This window comes from Vespula pensylvanica, chromosome 4 (assembly GCF_014466175.1).
Source record: "Vespula pensylvanica isolate Volc-1 chromosome 4, ASM1446617v1, whole genome shotgun sequence".
In the NCBI taxonomy this organism is placed as follows: domain Eukaryota; kingdom Metazoa; phylum Arthropoda; class Insecta; order Hymenoptera; family Vespidae; genus Vespula; species Vespula pensylvanica.
In genome coordinates, this window is record NC_057688.1 from 8,648,173 (window position 1) to 8,655,672 (window position 7,500).

At 39.4% G+C, this 7,500-nt stretch overlaps 1 protein-coding gene across 7 annotated transcripts in view; it reads right to left on the reverse strand.

The window, feature by feature from the left end:
- The window catches only part of LOC122628649 (zinc finger homeobox protein 3), a 269,125-nt gene that overhangs the window by 246,874 nt on the left and 14,751 nt on the right, over positions 1-7,500 (reverse strand). The gene's annotated exons all lie outside the window — the stretch shown is intronic.

Here is a 7,500-nt window from a genome sequence, read left to right on the forward strand (position 1 = left end):
AGGGAAAAGAGCTTCGATTTCTTCCCCCAGTCACCCCTTCCACTTTCATCCCTCTTTCTCTATCCATCTAACTATCTATCTATCTATCTAGGTATCTATCTATTCATCTATCTATCTATCTATCTATCTATCTATCTATCTATCTATCTATCTATCTATCTGTCTATCTCTGTCTGGCTGTGTGTCCCTCTGTCTGTCTGTCTGTCTATCTCTCTCTCTCTCTCTCTCTCTCCTTCTCTTTCTCCTTCGTAGTCGTCTCAAGACTTCTTATTTATCTCCTTGCCCCGGCACGAGCTCGTCTCCCTCATTTCCACCCTCATTCTCCTCCCCGTCCTCTCTCCCGCGCGACACCGAGAGAAAGACAGAATCTCGGAGCAACGTTTGACCTCGGCTAGCGAGCTTCCGGTGCATGGTCTTCGTGATTTTCAAATGCTATAGATATTCCCTACTACTGTCAAATCGATGCTTTCCTTTTTATCTTCTTACTATATATACATACAAATACACACACACACACATAGATATACATGTACATGATTCTTACAGATTAAGACAGTTACCTACTTTAGAAAAATCGTGTCAAGGATCATTGTTGATTAATACCATCTAAAAGTAATGGAAATTCCTCTATACGAAAAGTTGCAATTTTATTCCGTTTACGTCGTTAAACAAACCTAAGGGATTTATCATTCTACCTATATTTATACGTTACGTATCTCTGAGACTCGTGCGAAATTTCTCTTCTTGGCATTTTCTCTCGGAATTAGCAAAACTCGACGACCATCGTACAAACGCGACGAGGAATCGCGCGAAATAAGAACACGCTGCTTATAACGTTTACGATCGACCTTTTTACGATACTTTTTTCTTCCACTTCTTCTTTCTTCTCTTTTCTTCCTATTCTCTTCTTATTTATTTTATTTTGTTCCTTTTTCTTTTTTAATATTTTTTTTTTACTTTCCTTTTCTTTCCTATTTCTCGATCTTCTTTTTCTTCTCTCCTTTTTCTTTCTTTCTTTCTTTCTTTCTTTCTTTCTTTCTTTCTTTCTTTCTTTCTTTCTTTCTTCGCAAGAAAGTCTCGTCGACGATTTTGCATTCGCGACGCCGACTTCGTATCCTTGAAAAGTAGATTTATGATCGGGGTCGATGGTTGCGCTTTGGTAAGAATAACTACCGTTCTTTCGTCGGCGAATTTAAATAATGGCATCTAGTAGTCCGGTTGAATCTTATATCTCCTTATGATTCACGAAAGAGAATGGAACTGTCTCCGTAAAGGAGAGAGAAAAAAAAAGGAACGAAAAAAAAGGAGAAATAAAAAGAAGGAGAAAAGAAAAGAGAGCGAGAGAGAAAATTTCGGAAAAGCTGAAGATACGGAGTTATCGCGATGGAGCTAGCATGATGAAGCACGCAGAATAAGAAAAAAAAAAAAAAAAAAAAAAAAAACAAGAAAAGGAGCAAAAGGAGAAGAGAGAAAAAAGAAGAAAAAAAAACAAAACAAAACAAAACGAAGAATCAGCATCTATAAAAAAAAACGCATTTTCATTGGAAACGAAAAAGAATTTCGTGTCGTCGTGAGTTACGTACTTGATAAGTAAATCGGATAACTCTAGCTAGACAATTTGCTCTCTAGGCTGTTTACTCTAACCTGTTGGGGTAACAGTACCGCTAGTTTACCGTACAGTGTTAGAGAACGAATTGCGAACACACCGGAAAGGGGGATGAGAGTTAGCCAATCAACGAGGATCGACGCCTTCCAAAGGCAGGCAAAGGGTTGCAGATTCGCAGATTCGCAAGATAGGGAGAGGAAGAGAGTGGGTGGTGAAGTTAGTTAACGCCTCCGCGTAATTAAGCGAAAGCAGGAGCGAGCTCAGTTCCGTGCAGAGAGACAGGAAAGTTTCACGGGTCTCTAGGCTCCAGCCAATCGAGAGAGAGAAAGAGTAGGTCCGTTGGAAGGGAGCTTGGTTAGCGCATGTATAATTAGCACTGAGCGAGACGAGACGAGAAGAGAGAGAGAGAGAGAGAGAAAGATAGAGAGAGAGAGTAAAAGAGAGAGAGAGTAAAAGAGAGAGAGAAGGAGAGAGAAAGAGAGAAGAGAGAGGGTGCGGGAGGCCGAGCAACTCTCTTGGTGGAGGACAGGGTGGAGTCACCCCATCGGCGCATGTGCCAGCATCCCTTGGAACCGGAGATATAATGTATTCATAACCGTAGCCGCCCAAAGCATACCTCCTGTTTTCTCAACCTACGCCAATACTCTTAGCCAATCGATTCCCCTATTCGACTTTTTTCTCGATCGATCCTATAAAGACGTTTAAAAAAGTGAAAACCTTCGTTGGAAAAGTTTCACGGACGAATTCGAACATTACAATTATTCTAACTGCATATCGCATTACGTTAAAATATTCATATGTGTATATATATGTATATGTATGTATAAATATGTACGTATAGTATATGTAAACGAGATTCGATCAATAAATTATAATACTTTCATACATTTTACACGAATCATTCATATCTTTTGTTAGAGTATAATGAAACCTAACGACGGATAGAAAATTAGACAAATTTTTTTCTATATCATTTATAATAACGAAAAACAAACATTAGAAGGGAGCTTCGAAAGAGAGAAGCTATTTATCGGATGACTACTCTTCGATAAAGCTGGCCGTCGTCCAGGTAAAACCGACGAGATCTTGCATCGTACGAGATCGAAGGCGAGAAGAGAAAAAGAGAAAAAGGAAGGGAGATAGTGAGTGAGATAGTGTAAGAAAAAGATAGAGTGAGAGAGAGAGAGAGAGACAGAGAGAAAAAGAGAGAGAGAAAGAGAAAGAGATAAGGGTGACTCTTTCGCGCGCGCGTTTCACCGCTGGTGTTCCGTGTATTTTGGTCCGGATCCTAGATAACTCAGTGTGCTTTTCCGGATGCTTGAGCACGACACATGTCCTGACCGACTAGACCTTTTCTTTACTCCCTGTTTTCACGTAGGTATGTGTGTGTGTGTGTGTGTGTGTGTGTGTGTGTGTATGTATGTGCGAAGGGTCCAGTCTCCATAGAGGGTAGGAGAAGGAAAAGATATCGTGGAGTGAGAATTTCCTCTCTCTCTCTCTCTGTTTCTCTATTTCTCTCTCTTTCTTACTCTCATTTTGCGGTTGGAAAGGCCCTCCAGCGGGACACCTTGTAGTCCCTCGCAATTAGGAATGAGTTTTGGTCATCAACCGGCCTTTCCTATACCTTATTCCGTTCGTATATTTCGCCTGGAAATGATGCACGCGCACAAATATTCGCGTGAGTATGTATATGTATGTATATGTACGTATTTAGGTATATATACCGTATATGAGAAACAGCGACCCTTCGATATAACATTATTATTTCTCTGCTTAATTTCGTTTCATTGCCTTGTAACTATTCTCTCTTTCTCTCTTTCTTTCTTTCTCTTTTAGGTACTAATTTCGTTCCTTATTTCTCTTCTTTCTTTCTCTCTCTCTCTCTCTCTCTCTCTCTCTCTCTCTCTCTTTCTCTTTCTCTTTTCTTCTTTTAGCTACGTACAACTCAATGCAGTCGATTCGTACGATTACTCTCGTTATATAGACCTTTGACGCAATTATATTCTAGCCCTTATGACGTCTCGTTAATTCCGTCAACCTACCCTTCTACCTTCTCACCGCTCGTGCATCTCCCTCCCCTTCTACATCTACTCACCCCCTAGAGAGAAAAAGAAAGAAAAGAGGGAGAATATATTATTCGATCGTCGAAAAGTCACACACGAGTTTTATACATCGATGATATCTAAAAATGAATCTAACGTAACATACATACACATAAACACACACACAGAGAGAGAGAGAGAGAGAGAGAGAGAGAGAGAGAGAAAGAGAATCTTTTACGAAGAAGAGACTTTGCCCTTTCGTACTTTTGAAAGGTTCGCTGGTAGTATCGATCGACAGTAGTGGAACGCGTAAGCCACTTCCTTCCACGAAAACGCGTTTGTAAATAATTACGCGTTGGCTAGTAAAAGGGTTTCGAAGACTTGGAATCCATGAAACGAACTTCGTTTCGACGAACAAATTGATCTTCTCTCTTTCTCTCTCTCTCTCTCTCTTTCTCTCTCTCTCTCTCTCTCTCTCTTGCTCTCTTTCTTTCGCTTCCTCTTTCTCGGTTAAACGTAAAATCATACGTGCTCGATAAATACGTGTACTAACTCGTAGTTTCTATTGTTCCGTGAAAAAAGAGGTAATGTATAATATAACATATATATATATATATGCACACACACATATATATATATGTATACACATACATATATGTATGTGTTACTCTCTCTCTCTCTCTCTCTTTCTCTCTCTTTCCTATATACACACACACACATATATATATATATAATGTATATACATAAGTTGTACGCTCGTACGATTACAAACGAAGATAACGTAATTGTAGCCGCAACCGTGACATGCTACACTACAACAATTTCCTGTGCCACGGAGTATTTACACTGGTATATAAAGGGGTTGAAAGAAAGAAAGAGAGAAAGAGAGAGAGAGAGAGAGAACGAGAGAGCAAAAGCCGATTCTTCTACGAGAGATGTTAAACCGCGATGCAGATTTATCGGTTTAATTGACGCGTAATTTCCAACGGTAAGGTCGTTCTTTTTCGTATATACACAAAAAAAAAGGACAAGAAAAAAAAAGAAGAAAGAGGGAGAAAGAAAAAAAAAAAAAGAAGGAAGATGAAACATTATATAGATAAAATGTCAGTTGTCCTTCGACGATTTTGATAAATATAATTAATCAAAAAGGATAATTACGGCATCTGTGATAATGACGATGATGTAATCGCTGTAATTTATTCAAAATGAATAAGCTAGCTGAGAGATTTCGCATCCGAAGTGTGAAAAAACGGAACAAAAAATATCAAAGAAAAAAAGAAAGAAAGAGAAGAAAGAAGGAAAGAAAAAAAGCGCGATGTTAAACGATCGCTTCGTAAAAATAAAGATATAAGATCGAACGAGAGAGAGACAGAAAAGAAAAGAAGAAAGAAAGAAAGAAGAAAGAAAAAAAAAGAAAGAAAAAAAGAAAAGGAAAGGAAAGGAGAGGAAAGGAAAGGAAAGAAAAGAAAAAGGAAATAAAACACGAAATAAAGAATCGATCGGATTCGCGAGAATTCGCGAGTAGTGAGCAAGTGGTAAAACGCGTAGGAAGAGATTATTTAAATAGACTCGTAGGAAAGGCTCGAGGCGTCCAAGCTGGCAAGTATCGTGCGTAAAATTGCAAAAGTTAATAATCCCGGAGGTGGTGGTGGTGGTGGTGGTGGGTGCCTCGCAGGGACGTAATAAGCCGTGACTTTAGCCCCGATGCACGGGCGCAACGTGCACCACTATCCAACCCATCGAAACGATGTGTGTTGTCCACCGAGAACATTTTCCTCGAGTTTCGCCATATTCCTTACGTATACGTGTATGTGATATCTACGTGTACAACTATATACATATATATATGTGTGTGTGTGTATCTGTGCGGTTAACTTCTCGTGTCGCGTTCCACGACAACGTACCAACACGTAGACACATACCGTGTCGAAGATTCGCGTGTTGGTGGTAGACTCGATGTTTTTAATAAGCGTTGCAGACTTTTAGAGAGAACGTAGGAGAGAGATATAGCACGAGCCGCCCTTTTCAAAAGGGAGCTTCTCTTCCCTTTTCGACGTCATCGTCGTCGTTCTTGCGCGTCTTACGGGGGTTCTTAGTCGTACAAGTATCTAGGAAAAGAGCGATAGCGAGATAGGAAGAGACGGAGAGTGAGAGAAAGATAGAGAGAGAGAGAGAGAGAGAGAGAGAGAGAGAGAGAGAGATGGATGGAATGGTATGAGAGGGTGTAAGTAGCGACGTGGTCTCTAATTAACTCGCACGAGTTCGAGCAGGAGGAAGGGGTGTGAGCTGTCGGTTACTCGTCGTTGAAAGAAGACGAAGAAGAAGATCACGAGGAAGGTCTAACACAGAGCAGCCATTGGCCGTTCCTTCTTGGACTTAAGGACGATGCACCGGGTTGCGAGGAGTTAGCTACCTAGCTGACTGGCTAGGTTTCCTAGCCTAGCCTAGCCTAGCCTAGCCCAGCTAGCTATGGGGTGGCTTGTAATCCCAAGAAAATTTCATTACGTCGACGCTAATAATTCAACTCGCTCGTCTTTATAACCAACCGTGGCCTTTCTTAAAGCGTTCCTTCCTTCTTTCCTTCCTTCCTTCCTTCCTTCCTTCATTCCTTCCTTCCTTCCTTCCTTTCTTACTTACTTACTTACTTACTTACTTTCTTACTTACTTACTTACTTACTTACTTACTTACTTACTTACTCTTTTCGTTAGCTTTAGGTGTGACTACGTCGTGATATCGGACCTTAACCTCGCCATGTCACGAATTTCGTGACCAAATGCGTCTCGGTATATATATGTATATATTATATATATATGTATATGTGTGTGTATGCGTGTGTGTGCGTATGCATGTGTGTGTACTTATCTATCTTCGCTTTAATTAAAATCTACGCTATGTTACTCCGCTCTCTTGATCGATCTACTCGTATCGAAGAGCCTTTCTTTCTATCGACGAAAGTACGCGAAGATATTAATTATTTAAAAGCTGGTTAATATAATTTTAAACTGCGTCGGTCACGAATTCTCGTTGACGCGTTCGCTTCCTCGAAGGTCGCCAAGAGAACTGAGCCTTATCGAGTGTACCGAACTTTTGTTTACTTTTCGAGAGTATACACGAACGTATGTGTAACGTGTACGTACGTATTATGTTCTATCCTAACGTAAATATAAATAATGTTATTTGAATACTCTTACGACAACGAAAACAAAAATTATATATATATACATATATACATGTATGTTACTTATTAATGAATAATTTATAGATATTCGTTATTAATGAATATTAATAAGAAATAATTACTATTTCATTGAGACGTCAAACGTTAACGATATAAATTAATAACAAATGAATTTATATATATATATATATCCTATCAATTATTTACTCTACGATAAGAAAAATAAAAAAAGAAAAAGAAAAGATGAAAATTGAATCCCCAGCAGGTGTAATCGTAGAGAATCGTTTCTCTCATTGTAATAATCGTTTAATGTTTAATGGTGTTCACATGTTGTCGAGGCAAATCCTTCGGATCGGTTATCCCTGAACTTTAATCATCGCGACATCATAAATCGCTTCGAGTGTCTCGTGCACACATGCGTACAAACGTCGATGAAAAATCTTTCATTGATCTTGGTTTTCATTGATTAATGATATCTCACGAGTAAAAGAAGAAAAAGAGGAGGAAGAGGAAAAAGAAGTTTATGCTATACGCACGTAGACAGAAAAAATATGAGAGAGAGAGAGAGAGAGAGAGAGAGAGAGAGATAAATAGAAGAAGAGGTTTTCTTATGTGTGTACGGCCCTGAACTTTAGCCGCGATTAGATCGGTGTAAATTGCAATGTGGTGCACG